Raw genomic sequence first — 17,376 nt, 5'->3', positions numbered from 1 at the left:
ATGGATACACGTTACGTGTCTTTAATGCAGTGGTTTCCATTGCCTTCTGCATCCTCATGCCGTTGATCACTGCTGATTCTTCCGCCTTTAGTGGGAGTTTCCCACCCCAGGACAAGAGAGTGCCCCGAACCTCTGCCCGCTCCTTCGCCCTCTTTGACAAGGTCGTTGGCAGTTGAGGGTTACTTCTTATGCCGGAAGTCTTCGGCCACAAATGCTGATTATTGTTCAAAATCTTAGCAGCGGCGGGGCCAAAAACGTTTCGATTATCAATCAAAGACGCTACCCCTATACCCCTTTACCTACCTCGCAGACGTATCGCTGTTAATGATTTTAGGTAACTTGTTCATTTTGTCCGTACATTTTATATGAATATTTTTTGGTAAATCTGTTGATATGTTTTTGTTTATATTTTCACATTTTCGATCTGATAATGGGTGCAAAGCCGAAACAGATAATCAATTTTAATAAAATATCATGTTAATGTAACTGAATGTTTTCTGTTCTGTGGCCATGTCCGACAGAGCGATGGCTTTATGACATATGTTTCGATGTGGATGCATAAATATCGTCCGAAACCGTACGGTAATAAGAATTTGCGAGTTTGGAGTGTAATGGACGAGGAACGCTGCACAGCAGCGTGCGATAAGCTGAGAATTTGGGTCGAATTTGACAGGTGTGCCGGTAGCCGATACGGTTCAGCCGGCCTTCGGCTGTGGTCAGGCGCACTCGCTTTATTCGCGTCTCGCCTGCTGTTCTGCTCGCTAGCGAGCGCACGTTTGTTTACATCTGCGTAGCGGCTTGTTTCCGAGTCCCACTTGATTCATCATCATGGCGTTTTCTTACCGCCAAGCGACACTTAAATTAGATCACGAACGATGGAAGGCGTATGAGGTTGAATGTTTTTCTACGGGAAGAAATGCGTCTCACGCCACAAGATGTTCTCAGAATACATTTCTCGATCGTCAGTAATACTGCGCACATAAAGTTGGCAAATGCCGACCTGTGTTCCGACGTTGTGCGGCTTCACGCTAACGATCTCAAGTCCCGACGCTCTGACGGATATATAAGGACTGTAGTGGTTGATCACGTTGGTTTTGGCCTCTGAACGTTGCGGGTTTTCGGATTCCCGTTTTGAGCAACGTCGCACGTTGTGGTGACGGCTTTTAAACCTTACGGCAACGTCGTCAGTCACGTGGCTGAAACGTGGAAGACGTTCGAAACGTACCGTGTCCTCAATGGTGTGTCAGATAAAGATTGAACTAAGGAAACATGTGCCTTCCTACTTGGTTATTGCCGGCTGCAGGGCTGTCGTCATGTACGATGGGCAGCCGCGCACCTGTTCAGGTTGCGACCAGGAGGGCCTTGGCCGTTCTGAACGTCTCCGACGTAGACTGGCTCAGATGCTGATCGGAGACGTCGCTCCTCCTGCGGCACTCACTGTGTTACCTCTGTCTTACGTGTGCTGCCTGCTACGCATCCTCGGAATCAGTCGGTACCCGTGTCTGTTTCTCTCGACGACGCGATGGACATTTCGGCTGCCTCTCCTACACCCCTGCCAGAGGCAATACAAATGGACGACTGTCAGCAGGTACAAGCTGTCTGTCTCGATCCCATGGGTGTTGATCATGGAGCTGTACCTACCTCCACCTTTCTGCCATCTGGCCCTGTGTCAGACGATAGTCGCCCGCTATCCAACACGGAACAGCATGTTAGGAGGCAACTGTAGCCGAGGAAACGGAAGAGACAACGCCGTACCCCTTCTGACGACTGCGTCCATCGGATGTCTGCACAGGGTGACGACCCTGCTATTGATGGTGCGCTGTCCTCGGACGCCCTGACACTTGACGACGCGACGTCCATCCCTATCTCATCTCTAGTCAGCGTCCACCTCCGGACAGCGACCTTCCCCCGCCTGCGTCTGATGTGGTAGCCACACTTTCTATGTCTGACGCTACCTGTGGGAGTACTTCTGATAACGTTCCACTGAACCGGCCCGGTGACACGTTTGTCTCCTGGGTGGACGGCGTCGATGCTGAGGATGGACATTGTGGAAGTGTACAGAACGATGGAACCGCCTTGGTGGGGTTGACTCCCTCCCAGTCACAGTGATGTCCCCTTCCGTGGGGGAATAACAGCGAGTTCCCTGCGATTCCCCCGTGTTTGAATCGCCTGTCCTCCTGGCGATTGCAGCTTTTCAGACTTATCGCATAGCCACGGTCAATGTCGACACTATTTGCGTACGCCACAAACTGGCTTTACTCCATGAAATGCTGTAGGCCGCGGACGTTGACGTAGCTCTCCTTCAGGAGTTGCATGTTGCAACTTTCTGTGCTTCCCATGATTTTACTGCACATGTGTCTCAAAATGGTTCAAATGGCTCTGAGCACTATGGCTCTGAGCTCTACCCGCAACGTGAAGCACTGCTTCAGGAGTTGCATGTTGCAACTTTCTGTGCTTCCCATGGTTTTACTGCACATGTGTCTCAAAATGGTTCAAATGGCTCTGAGCACTATGGCTCTGAGCTCTACCCGCAACGTGAAGCACTGCTTCAGGAGTTGCATGTTGCAACTTTCTGTGCTTCCCATGGTTTTACTGCACATGTGTCTCAAAATGGTTCAAATGGCTCTGAGCACTATGGCTCTGAGCTCTACCCGCAACGTGAAGCACTGCTTCAGGAGTTGCATGTTGCAACTTTCTGTGCTTCCCATGGTTTTACTGCACATGTGTCTCAAAATGGTTCAAATGGCTCTGAGCACTATGGCTCTGAGCTCTACCCGCAACGTGAAGCACTGCTTCAGGAGTTGCATGTTGCAACTTTCTGTGCTTCCCATGGTTTTACTGCACATGTGTCTCAAAATGGTTCAAATGGCTCTGAGCACTATGGCTCTGAGCTCTACCCGCAACGTGAAGCACTGCTTCAGGAGTTGCATGTTGCAACTTTCTGTGCTTCCCATGGTTTTACTGCACATGTATCTCAAAATGGTTCAAATGGCTCTGAGCACTATGGCTCTGAGCTCTACCCGCAACGTGAAGCACTGCTTCAGGAGTTGCATGTTGCAACTTTCTGTGCTTCCCATGGTTTTACTGCACATGTGTCTCAAAATGGTTCAAATGGCTCTGAGCACTATGGCTCTGAGCTCTACCCGCAACGTGAAGCACTGCTTCAGGAGTTGCATGTTGCAACTTTCTGTGCTTCCCATGGTTTTACTGCACATGTGTCTCAAAATGGTTCAAATGGCTCTGAGCACTATGGCTCTGAGCTCTACCCGCAACGTGAAGCACTGCTTCAGGAGTTGCATGTTGCAACTTTCTGTGCTTCCCATGGTTTTACTGCACATGTGTCTCAAAATGGTTCAAATGGCTCTGAGCACTATGGCTCTGAGCTCTACCCGCAACGTGAAGCACTGCTTCAGGAGTTCCATGTTGCAACTTTCTGTGCTTCCCATGGTTTTACTGCACATGTGTCTCAAAATGGTTCAAATGGCTCTAAGCACTATGGATCTGAGCTCTACCCGCAACGTCAAGCACTGCTGTGGTCATCAGTCCCCTAGAACTTAGAACTACTTAAACCTAACTAACCTAAGGACATCACACACATCCATGCCCGAGGCTGGATTCGAACCTGCGACCATAGCGGTCACGCGGTTCCAGACTGTAGCGCCTAGAACCGCTCGGCCATTCTGGCCGGCTGCACATGTGTCTCATGCTTCCCCTACTGGTAGTGGGGTGGCGATCCTCATACGTTACGGTATCCTCGTTGACGCAGTTGCCTATCTCCCTGATGCCAGAGGTATGGCTCTCATGTTTAGTGGAGTCAGGATCATCAGTGTCTATGCGCCATCTTGTTCGGGTCGCCACCCTGAACGTTCCAACTTCTTCTCAGAGATAGTCACGCCTCTCTTCCTTGTTCGGCAGGATGCGTTGATCATAGGAGGCGATTTCAACTGCACCAAGCCTCCCAAAGACCAACTACCACGTCACTCTCTGTGCGCGGCCAACTTGACCGTGTTTACCTCTCGCGCGATATTGTCAGTGGGGTGCAGGTTGCTGAAGTCTGGCCCACTTCTCTGACTATGATGCATATATTTGCGCGACCAATCCCTGCCGCCAAAGGGTGTAGCGCGGCCAGCAGCTCATCGAGACGACGTGGACAGCTTATCGTCAACGCCGTGATGCCTATCAGTCTGCCAATTCTTGGTGGGTGCACAGTGCAAAGCCTGCTCTCCGCAAGGCCTTCATTGGTTGTATAAGGGAGGTTGAATGCAATTTGTATGCAGTGGTTGTGGAGGCCAATAGACTTCTGCGAAGAAGGACATTGTTCCCACTGGAGTAGCTAGGTAGTTTGGTATTCGATGCCGAATTCTGTCAATCTCCCCCTCCCCCAACCCCATAAAAAAATAAGAGTTGCCTATCTTGTATCGGCTCCTAATTTGTAGCCTGTCATAAAATTCGAACCTCTTGTACTAACTGACAGTTTGTGAAGTCAACGTGATCTACGAGCTTCTTGGAGCCACATTATCCACTACGAGCTCTGTGTGTTGAGGAACAGATCGTCTGAAGACATCGTTAACTTTATTGTAGTTTTTATCTAACTTTCGCTGTTGGTATGTAAGTGGCATCCTAATTTTTTTATTTTAAGATGGGTCCGCCTCTGGCAGCTGAGTGGTCAGCGCGACAGAATGGCAATCCTACGGGCCCGGATTCGATTCCCGGCTGGGTCGTAGATTTTCTCCGCCAAGGGACTGGGTGTTGTGTTGTCCTAATCATCATCTCATCCTCACCGACGCGTGAGTCGCCGAAGTGGCGTCAAATGAAAAGACTTGCTCCCAGCGAACGGTCTACACGACGGGAGGCCGTAGTCGTACGGCATTTATTTATTTTATTTTAAGGTGAATGTATATGAAAGAATCTTAATTTTCATACTGTCATGAGTCATTAATCTGTAATCGTAGTGGTTCTTTTGCAGGAAAATGGCAAAGAGAAAATGGCGACGTTGCGTATAATGTGCCGCTATAAGTTTTCGATAACGTACCCGTACAATCTGAGAAACTTCTTTGTATGGTGAACTTAAAAATGTGTTTAGCACTATGGGAGCAATATAGTCTTTAAGAATGGCGTGGTCAATTTTGTAATGTGTACTTTATGCTGTGTTATCAATTAAATAATTATTTTGTATTACAGTATAGCAACACAGCTAGGAGTTTTGGGAAGTGGAGTACAGATGAATTGTATTTAGCTGAACAGTATATCTAAGTGGAAATCATGAATTAAAAATGATTGTGCACGCATGAATTTAAAATGTGCCTGAGGTAACAATTATGCATGCTGAAAATAAAAACGAAAATGCTAAGTTGGGTACAAAAATTTTTGGCTGTGGTAAAGTGTTTTTAAATGAAGTGGAAAATGGATTGGAGGAGCATATTCTTACATTTGAAGACATGATATTCTATGTAAGCATGTCAGACATAATTGAACTTGCGTTCGACATTGCAAAGGAAACTACTGGGTCCATAATTTCAGTACTGAAGAAGGCATGGCAGGTAAACGTGGGCTGAAGATGTCCAGCCAAGAAATAACGCCGAATACGACGGAAATGATGAAAGCTGCAAGAAAAACTTCAAAGAGCCGGCCAAAGAGCCTGTGAGGTGAGGAGCGGTTCATTTTTTAAAATGTTATCCGCATCTAAGGAGAAGTAATGAAGACTCTGCCGGGAGGCCACCTAGAAACCCATCCGTAAAACAGAGGAATGGTGTAGGGTATCGTGCGAGGAAGATCGGATGGAATAAATGATCAGATGCATGAAATGCAAAATGTGGATTAATGTAAAGGTGTAGTGGTCGGGACAGGTGGGAAAAAGTTGGAGCCGTGGCGCATCAGTTCCATTTACCTTTGCGTGAAGATCTCTTTGCCTCATATATCGATAGTAGTCAGCTGTTTGGTTGTGACCATAAGGTATGATGGAGGACAGCGGATACTCAGGAATGTTTGCTTGGTGAGCGACGCTATTGTGATACGGCACTGCGATGGGGACTTCTCACCTGGATCGTGAACATCCTGTGGATCCGGCTTCACTTGTCCACTTTTTGCGGAGACTTCCTTGTCTAATGTGATCTCTGATAAATTTTCTTAGGAAACTGTTATTCTTACGTAGAATTCTACCAGCCTTATGGCACTCTCTTTGTATGAGACCGTGAGACTCTTTCAAAAATAGGGAAGAGTGTCCGGGCTGCGATAAAATTTGTCCTTATACTTGTGAAGTAATTAAAGTGTGCTGAGAAGCCACAGTAGTTAAATAATTACCTAATTGTGTAAGACACTGATCGGAACTGTTGGATCATTTAGATGGATATTTTGAGTCGGTTCCTTAATTAGCACGATAGTTAAATTTTATCGATTTGTGTAAATCTGAACGAATTCGTTTCAAACTGTGTTTGTTCATTTGTTCTGAGCGTGTGTTTTTATTTCTTTCGTATATTACAAGTAGCTTAATAATTGTGCTTGTTAAGTCCCGGAGCTTGTACTATTGACTGACGAGCAATGTGTATGTCATGGCTTAGTGGTCCCTTGTTACGTGTTATAATTCTGTCACCTTATGCCACTAGTTACGCACGCTGGTTCTCAGTGTGATGCTTGAGTCTGTTATAACTGTAGTTCTTAAGACAACGTGCAGTCTTTCTGATGTTTGAAATTTAATTCTCTAAGTGACTCATAAACTAGTTCATTTGAAAGAATGTTGTGAAAATTTTAATTTTCAGTGTCTTGCAATTTTCTTTGGTTTCTAGTAAATTTTGTCACTGTAAGAAGGTTATGTCTTGTAGCCATAATAATTTTGTGGAATTTGAAGCTAACTGAACATTTCAAGGACTGAATGAGAAACTGCGATTGAGTTCTCTTCCGTTATGCTCGTTTGTTTAAGTTCGTTGTGGACGCGAAGAATTAGTGTGTGTTAATTTCGAAGGGACCAAACTGCTGAGGTCATCGGTCCCTAGACTTACACACTACTTAAACAAACTTATGCTAAGAACAACACACACACACACCAATGCCCGAGGGAGAACTCGAACCTCCGGCGGGAGGTTATTAATGAAGCAGTCCAAAAAAACGAAAGATCTTCTTAGTGACAGGTGGTTTCAACAAGTGGCTTAGAATCTCTCCCTTCCAATTTTTTTGGCTACAAATTTTGAGAAAACGTCATCAAAATCGATACTTTTAGGTACATGATTTTCGACTAACAAATCTGCCAAAGTAGAATCTTATTTGGCTCTGAGCGTATCTACGATAATTCTTAATTAGTTTCGGTCTAGTAAAACTCCTCTCACTGAGGCTACCGAAACACACAATGTTAAGAAAAATCTGAAAGCCAAAATGAAGCTGGGGACAGATTCGAGAAATTCATATTCAACCAGGAAGTGTAGTAATCTAGAAGACGTCCAACGTTGGTAGCTTACAGAAATTTTCTCAGATCCAGAATTTCTGCAAGTAGGCTATACCTTCTTCAGAAATCACATAATTATCAACTAAGCAATTTACAACCGGTGGGCGTTCCGTTTATGAGGCTTTAATGCGATCGCTGTGCTCTAAAACAAGAAAAATATCCGATGCTCCTTTATATTGATTTCTCGCAGAAAACATCGATGAGCCCTAAGAGAGATCTTTTCAGTTCTTGGAGCAAAATCAGCGTTTCTAAGATAATTGATATCACCGTCTCAAGTATTGTGAAGTTACAGTATAAGCTATACCAACTATACATAAATTGATCGAGGAGCAAGGTTCTACACCGAAGAGCCAAAGAAACTGCTTAATATCATGTAAGGCCCCCGCGAGCACGCAGAATTGCCGCAACACGACGTGGCACAGACTCTACTAATGTCTGATGTAGTGCTGGAGGGAACTGACACCATGAATCCTGCAAGGCTGTCCATATTCTGAAGAGTACTAGGAGGTGGAGAGTTCTTCTGAACAGCACGTTGCAATGCAACCCAGATATGTTCAACAGTGCTCATATCCGCGGAGTTTGGTGGCCAGAGGAAGTGTTTAAACTCAGAAGGTTGTTTCTGGAGACGCCCTGTAGCAATGACGGACGTGTGGGGTGTCGCATTGTCCTGCTGGAATTGCCCAAGTCCGCCGGAATGCAAAATGGACATGAGTGCATGCAGGTGATCGGCCAGGGTGCTTACGTAGGTTTCACCTGTCAGAGTTGTTTCTAGACGCATCAGGGATCCCATATCACTCCAACTGCAAACGCCCCACACCATTACAGAGTCTCCACCAACTTGAACAGTCCCCTGCTGACATGCAGTGTCCATGGATTCATGAGGTTGTCTCCATACTCGTACACGTCCATCCGCTCCATACAATGTGAAAGGAGACTCGTCCGACCAGGCAACACGTTTTCAATCATCAACAGTCCAGTTTCAGTGTTGACGGGTTCAGCGGAGTCGTAAAGCTTTGTGTCGTGCAGTCATCGAGGATACACGAGTGGGCCTTCAGATTTGAAAGCCCATATCGATGATGTTTCGTTAAACGGTTCGCACGCTGACAATTGCTGATGGCGCAGCACTGAAATCTGCACCAATTTACTCAGGGGTTGCACTTCCGTCGTGTTGAACGCTTCACTTCAGTTGTCGTTGGCTCCTTTTTGCAGGACCTTTTCCCGACCGCTGCGATGTCAGAGATTTGATGTTTTGCAGGATTCCTGATATTCACGGTACACTCGTGAAATTGTCATACGGGAAAATCCCCACTTAATCTCTATCTTGGAGATATTGTGTCTCATCGCTCGTGCACCGACTACAACACCACGTTCAAACTCACTTAAATCCTGATAACCTGCCATTATAGCAGCTATAATCGATCTAACAATAGCGCCATACACTTGTTCTCTTCTGTAGACCTATTTACATATCGCTATATTTGAATACGCATGCCTACACTAGTTTCTTTGGTTCAGCAGTATACAGCTGCTGATTTGCTATGTGATGGGTACATCACTGTCCAGACGAACTGCTCCTAGTGTATCATTTTTATTAACTGTTTAATTTATTTGTGTTACACAATTTATTCATTAGCTGTTGCATATCTAGGAGCACAACCGTCCCATTAGACTAGTGTAGAGCCGTTTAATCAGTTTATAGTTGTGTTTGCCCACCGGTGGTCGGATAGTAACAAATCAGTTTCGTCTAATGATGTATTTCATTGCACAGTTTTGTTCCCTTAGGTCCATCCCGGTACGTCGCAGTTATTTTCATGAAGGATTGGGACAGTTACTACGTGTTAAGATGCATACTGAGAGAAAAATTTTGGAGTACACGTTATTTTAGAGGTAAAATGGGCTTATGGATGTGAAAGTGTCATTCCCAGTCCATAAGCCTCTAGCTTCCCACCCGCTAGCATTAAGTGCCAGGAATGAAATCACGAAAATGTGCCAAAGAACCTAGCAAGTTTTGTCGTCATCACGAAACTGGTACCCAGTGTAGAGCGCACCTTTTTCATTTGAACTTTCGATTTTATTTAATTTTTTGCATGTTATAGATTTGTTACCTAGAATAAAAAAAGGTCGCACATTTTTCTGTTTTTCATGATAAATTGTCATTCCAAGTAAATGTTTTATTCAGTAACAAAATTGAAAGTACAAGGCGTCCATAGTTAAAGTTCCAGTTTCAAACACTGTAGAAAGAGAATCACTTCTTAGAATGCCAAATTTGAACGGCATATTACTGACGCAGGGGGGGAAAGTCATGGAACAACAAAAAAAAATTACTAACATTTGATCAATAGATCAAGCGTCTTTACGTAAATGGGGTCGGCTACAAATGACAGATGAATCGCACTACGACCGATGTGGTTTAAGTTGCACATTACACCATCCGCACTTTTCAATGTGCATGACCGCACAAATTCGGAAGTTAACAGTTGTGGTATTGTTAGATGCGTAAGCCCATCCTATACGGCAAGGGCAAGGTCGTGCCACATCAGATAGTAAAAATCGGTTTTTAACTGTCCTTAGGCCAAAAACCGGATAAAAACAAAATGAGTTCGGTTGTAGTTGTCTTTAGGCTGGCACGAGAAATGTTCAATATGCTGTCCACCGTTTTGTGCTACAAGCTGAAGTCGCGAAATAGCCTGTTCCAAAACAGATCGGAATGTCTCGGGGGTCACGTTCAGAATACGCCGCGCAGTGTGTCGCTTCAATTCAAGTACCTTCGTAATCGGAACACTGAGCATATGTTCCAGATAACCCACAGCCAGACATCAGGTGATCTAGAAGGCTAGACTGTAGGGAAACGACGGCTGATTATTCTAGGATTCCGAAATGCCTTTGCAGCAGCCGCTTCACTGGCTGTCCAGTGTAGAGGGGAGCGCCTTATTGCTTAAAATGATCCTACTCACAAATACAAGCTGTTGAAGGATTGGAGTGACGTGGTGCACAAGACTTTCAGTGCGTTTGCTTGGGACGGTACAGGCAACAGGGGCAACAAGACTATACTCGAAAAAATACGGCCGCACGAAGAACGATGAATCGAGCCTCATCACACAGTCTCCTTCGCAGAATGAAGTGGTTGATGTGTGTGCAGATTTTCCGTTACCGATATTCTGCAATTCTGCGTATTGACGTGTCCTTGGGCTCCGTCTGCCCACAGAATGTTTAATGGCCATCCACTGTCCACTTACACGCGAGCAGAAAACCCCACAGCGAACGTTTGTCTTGCTGGCAGCTCAACTGGAAGCAACTCGTGATCAAGGATGATTTTCTATGGATAGCAGTGCAGGATGTTTTGTAGCGTTGTATGCACCGCACTCGCATACATGTCCAACGTTCAGGCAGTTCCCCGTGCACTGCATATTTGCGCACCACCGCTCGACCCCTCTTGCACTGCTATGATCACATCTTCGATAACCGTCAGATCAACTACCTTCCTCCGTTCTCGTAAAAGAGCTTTACCAGACGCGATCCTCCTTTGAGACCTGTTGGGAATCTCGGACGCAAACTGAGGACCAGCTGTGTGCCATGCACAGGTTGGTGTGCATATTCTGAACCTTAAAGAACGATCTACTGGTAAAATTTTCGTTAAATTTTGTTTTTCAGTGATATTTCCCCCTGCGTCAATAGTAAGCTGTTCAAATTTGACGTCATTCTGAGCAGCGGTGCTCTATCTATAGCGTTTTGAAACTGGAACTTTAATTATGGACAGTCTGTACACTACAGTATATGTAGGGTGTCTGTTCTGTCGGACATGTAAATGGGCAGGGATGCTACTTCAGAGTGTGTTGTAGGGAAGCAGCCTACTCACGCCTTATAAAATTCACATCAGTCTTGCCATTGTGTGCCAGCCAGTCCGCTGTAACTAGCTCTGACGTCATAAATGTTGCGCAATACTTTAAAAATCAAGTAAATAACATGGAACGTTTCTAGCATGTCAGGAGTAATACTAAATCAATATGTGTTGAATATCAGTTCAATAACATTAACCCTTTTCGAAATTTGGATGTTTTTCTGTAAAAATCATTGGCGCAACAGAAAAGAGCTAGAAACTTAAAGATTTATATTTAGGTTCCTTTTGCACAATAATTTAGTATAAACAGTATTCTGGATCTCACAAATTAAAATTTTAGTTGAAATTCATGATTTTATGGTTTTTGTCTTAGAAATTAAGGAAGCAAGATAGATTAAGTAGGCGAATAAATAAAGCTAGGATGTTTAAATTTAAGTAGAAGGGAGATCCGCTATAATCATAAAAATGTGAGAAATTTCAACAGAATAACTATAAATCTATAGCTATAGCGTATCTCCAAAGAGCAAGTTCACAGACTGATGACCTCAGAAGTTAAGTCGCATAATGCTCAGAGCCTCAGAGCAAGTTCAGAGCTCGTCTACTGCGTGTAGTGTGATTAAATTAATTCTCTCGCCCAAAATATTTGACTTAGCCACGTCACACTTTTATTATGATTACTTACTTGTGTGCTGATTGCACAATTAAATTGAAAGCTTCATCGGCCATCAGCAAAGGAAGCAATGATTTATTCGATAACTTAAAGTGGTGCATTACTAGCCCAGCGGCTAGTCGGGAGAGCAGATTTGATCAGGGGTTCCCTTAGCCGTCTGCACCGCGGCTTTATATCTAAGAACGCTGCGCGAGGAAGGAAGGCCCCAGTTCTCTCCAGACGTTGGTATAAACAGCCTCGGATGCAGTAATAAGTTAATCGGGATACGCGTAACAATGAAATCGTTTTCGAGTGAAGTGTTAATTTTGGGATGACGTTAATGATCTATCTTTAGTTTGCGTATGTCGTATTTGGACGTGCCGCCGCAGGACAGACATTCTACCATTATTAGCGCGGCGTTTGAGGAACATTATCATCAAATTATGGCGAGCATTCACTTAAACATTTAATTTGAACAGTTATAGTTGCATCAGCACATTAGACTCTGAACTGCTCTGGTAGTTGGATTGTGTGGATTCATTCTGGTCTGTGACTTTCAGAATATAGTGAACATTTTAGAGAGAGTTGTTTTTGATTATGAATCCCAGACAATCTCCTAATTCCTCAGAGCTATAAGCTGTAGCTATAAATGTATTTCTCAGATGAAGTGGGCACTAGGAATTCAAATTACAGGCTTCACGTTTTGCTAATCACTTTCTGGTTGCCAATATTGTAGTTAGAGAGCCAGAACGGTAAGCAACAGCATTAAATAAATAATAGGAACATTAACATTTATTCCACCCGCCGCCCCACATATGGTGAATCGGCCGGGAACGAAACTCAGTAAAAGTGAAAGTGATTTTTAAATATTCGGATTCGGGAGTGAAATGCGACACGCAACTGAGCAATAGAACAGTGATAGTGTTACGTGTGCATGTGGACGACACAATTGGATTAACAACGCATCTGGATTGACGGAGCTGGCACTGAGTCTAGCGGCGCTACTGGCATCGCGAGAAGCCAGTTTCGTCTCACCGCAGTCGTCCCCGGAGCAACCGGAACCTCGCCTGCAGTTGCGGGCCACGCAAATACACAGCAGCCGCCGAAGTGCCATCTGCAGTTCAACGCGCTGCGTCGCATCAGTAATCCTGGTACGCCGCGCCTGCAACGCCATACGTCGTCCAGAAGGAACTAAGTTAAGTGAAAAGCTGTTAAAATTTTTACTAACCTGTACTAAAAGACTGTCGGCGATGGAACCGCCAGAAGAAACTGAGGTTAAACTTAAATCAGAACCTATGTCTGTTGAGGGAACTGTAAATCGAGACAACGGTTCAAGTGTAAATATGCATGAAAATAGTAATGTTAAAGTGAAATATGAAGTATTGTCTCGTGATAGTAGTGTGAAAAGGGGCAATGATTCAATAATAGAGACCCCTGTAGTAAAGCAGAAATCAGAAATTGTTAATTTATTGGATGATAGTTTATCTGATGAGTTAAAAACGAAACAGTCATCAGATGTGGTAGAGTTTAAAAAGGATAAGTTAGATATGACTGATCAAGCAGATGTTTCATTTTGTTTTGATGATTCTGGTATTGGAGCTAGTTTTTCGTCACTCGAGTGTGATAAAAAACCAGCTAGTGAGCAACCCAAAGATACTGGGGATATTGATTTAAATGTTATATTACAAGCAATAGCTACCAGTAATGCTAGAATGACAGCTGAGTTAAAATCTGATATAATTGAGGTAAATAACAGGATTGTGGCCAGCCAAACCAATTTTAATAAACGGTTTGAGGCAATGGACAATAAATTAGAATCCAATAAAGCTGAATTAGAAATTTCCTACAAGACTGGCTGCAATAAGTTGAAAGAGGATCTGGACAGTTTAAATTATAAAATTGATTGCAACTATGAGGATATTAAGAAAAAGGTTGCTCAACAATTTTCTGAAATGTATAAAATAGTAAAATCCGAAGTTGCTGAAGTTCGCAAAGACTTCCAAATGGAAGATGCGAAGCTGGAGCACAAGTTAACAGAAAAGATCGAGGCGGAATCTGAACTGTGCTCAGATAGGTTTAAAGATGTTAATATAAAAGTAAACATATGTCAAGCAGAAGTAGACGCAATCAAAACTGATACTACTCATATTGTGCAAAGAGTAGATAATGTTGAAATGAGAATAGAAATAATTAGTACTAACATTGCTAACATTGAGAGTAAAGTAGCTTTAGTAACCTCTGGTAATGGTAGTATGCAACGAGTTGTAGCTGCAAACGCCGCTTTTATCGGTTGTCGGCAGTTCTTGCGGTTCGATCCAGATAAAAATATCCACCCGCTAGATTTCTGGAACTATTTTGAAGATGTGATTCCACCAACTTGGTCTGAACGAGAGAAAATCTCATTTATTAGAAGCCATTTAGCGGGTGACGATATGCGTTGGTCAGCTGATGTTATGTTGAAATGTAAAACATTAGCGGAATTTAAAACAGCTTTCATTAATGAGTATTGGTCTAGGAATAAGCAAAATGAGGTGTTGAGAGAATTTTGGAGTGGAAAACGCTTCAATGCAGGCAAGGAATCTATTAAAGAGTTTGCCAGGTCATGGATCTCACGTTTGTGATATTTGGCCGAAAAACTAAAACCTGAAATGATAATACTAGGTCTTGAAGCCAAACTGCCATGGTATTGGCAAACTAGAATAATATCTGCCCCTAGAGACAATCTGGATCGTTTCATTGAATATTTGGAACGCGTAGAGCGTGTGGCTGCCAATGAGGAGCAAGCACGTAATAACCGAAATGAACACTAGTAGTAATTTTAAGAACGAGCAGAATGGCAATGTAAACATCAGAACAGTAGGTGTTCGCCATCCTAAGAAAGGTAGGAATTGGAGAAATAATTACCAGAACCAACAATGGCATCCAAATGATAGTAATTTTGTTCGTAACAAAAATGTGCAAGTAAACAACAGTGTTGAAAGCAATGCTGTGCCAGTTAACTATAATGCAAATAAAGGTAACAGTAGTAGGCAGAGGCTGGAAAACTAGTTCCCGTCTATGAGGATACTGGCGCTCACCAGGCGGTTGCTTTTCCTAAGCCAGTAATTACAGTAATTAGTATGACAGATCAGAATACTCAGACTGAACATCTGGATGAGGGGTCGGTAGCATCTAAGGATACAGCAGAAATATTAGATCACTCACAGTATTTGATAGATACCGTGTTAGAGACGCTTTCTAAGTAGGAAGAGAAAGAGAAGGCGCAGCAGTGTAACGGTAGGGAAGAGCTACAAAATACGGAATTGTCAGGTGAAGAAGCGGAGGAAATTCATGCTTATATTTACGATGAGGATGATGTGTTCTTATCTAATGTGCTTGTGCAGGATGTTGATACTGTACTAATAGATTTAGGATAGGAGGTAAGTGAGAATGTAGAGGATAGCCTGTTGGGGGTCGATGAGCCCAGTAGCTGTGACCAGTTGTCACTGGAGATGGAACCCGACGATAATAGTGAAAGTGGTTTAGCTGTAACTAGTGTTATGCCCGGTCTGGAGGCGAAGAATCGCTCAGACAACAGTAATTTGTGTCATGTTCAGCAAACTAAATGTAATGAAGTCGTGCGGTGTTTCGATTTGAAATTAATAGATCGACTGGAAAAGGCAGCTGAAAATGTAGTTCAGGAAACTCCTACACACTTTGACCTAAATGTAATGAAGACAGATGTCGATCACTTTAGTTGGAGTCAAATCCAAAGGGAACTATTGGATGAGTTTGAGGAACCACCTGTACAATCTAGAATAAGCCGCCCTATAATAATAGCGAATATGTTGGGTATCAATGTACGTTGTCTCTTAGACAGTGGAAGTGAGATGAGTGCGATATCTCAGTCCTCCTTTGATGCATTACCTAGTAAAGACAAGCTTACCGTAATGAGGGCATCAGGACTAAGAATAATTGGTGCTACTGGCAAGGTGTGAAAAACGGTAAAACAAGAAGCTTTGATGCCATTTAACATTAATGGTAATTTAATTGATCATCCATGCTTAATTGTAAATAATCTCAGTATTGAGGTTATAATTGGCATAGATTTCTTGTAAAAATACCAGAGTGTTGTTGACTTTGAAAGAAGCCAGTTAAAAATTGTCTTGCCGATAACTGGAGTAATTATGGTACCTTTTATTGCTAAACATGTAGTAACTAATGATGAAACTTGGGAGCTGCCTATACGAGTTCGGAAAAATAGGAGATATTGGGACGAAGGTGTTAATCTTAGTAAAAGTAAGCTAAACACAGAAGAAGAAGAAACAATTATTTTGGACAAAATAGAAGCTAAATTGCAGGAAATCGATAAAATTTCAGCTAATCAGAAGGAAGAACTGAGACAGGTTTTAAAAAAGCTATTGGGTCTCAGGAACGTGATCGACCTAAAGAAGTTCATAGGTAGTGAATGAATTCTGTAGGGAGGAGGTTGTTCTGTAACCTTGTAAGTAGGCTGTTTAGGTTTTTATATTGGTAACGCCACGTAGCGCTCTGTATGAAAATAACTGGCTGTGCTGTGTGCAGTCTGTGGATAGTTTGCATTGTTGTCTGCCATTGTAGTGTTGGGCAGTTGGATGTTAACAGCGCGTAGCGTTGCGCAGTTGGAGGTGAGCCGCCAGCAGTGGTGGATGTGGGGAAGTGAGATGGTGGATTTTTGAGAATGAATAATCTGGAGGTGTGTCCATCAGAAACAGTAGATTTGTAAGAATGGATGTCATGAACTGCTATATATATTATGACTATGAAGGTAAATACATTTTTTGTTCTCTATTAAAATCTTTCATTTGCTAACTATGCCTATCAGTAGTTAGTGCCTTCCATAGTTTGAATCATTTATTTAGCTGGCAGTAGTGGCGCTCGCTGTGTTGCAGTAGTTCGAGTAACGAAGATTTTTGTGAGGTAAGTGATTTGTGAAACGTATAGGTTAATGTTAGTCAGGGCCATTCTTTTGTAGGGTTTACTGAAATTCAGATTGCGTTGCGCCAAAAATATTGTGTGTCAGTTTAAGCACAGTCTTGTACAATTTTTCTAAAGGGACGTTTCATATGTCGACCCTTAGCCGAGGATACCTCACTGGAATCTTCTGATTTTTTCTTGTAGTTTGCGTAATTAGTGTAGCTATTGTTTATTGCTAGCGCGTAATTATAGAGAGAATTTCCTTTGTAGTTGTAGTTTTTCATTGTTGTACAGTAAAACACTTGTGGCATGCATGTAGATTTGCACCAAGTATTTCGCAGCTGCGCTTGCAATTAACTAGATATTATTTTCAGTGCTATGTTAATGTGTTTTCTTATTTTGCTGTTCAAATTGTGCTTTTCTGTGTTGTCGTGTGAAATATTGTGACAATAATGGCGTGTGAAAAACGTAATGCTAGGCTCCAAAGTAAACTGAGAAATGACAGTAAAGACGAAAGCA

This window comes from Schistocerca piceifrons, chromosome 4 (assembly GCF_021461385.2).
Source record: "Schistocerca piceifrons isolate TAMUIC-IGC-003096 chromosome 4, iqSchPice1.1, whole genome shotgun sequence".
NCBI lineage: Eukaryota > Metazoa > Arthropoda > Insecta > Orthoptera > Acrididae > Schistocerca > Schistocerca piceifrons.
Note: the sequence above shows the minus strand (reverse complement) of the source record.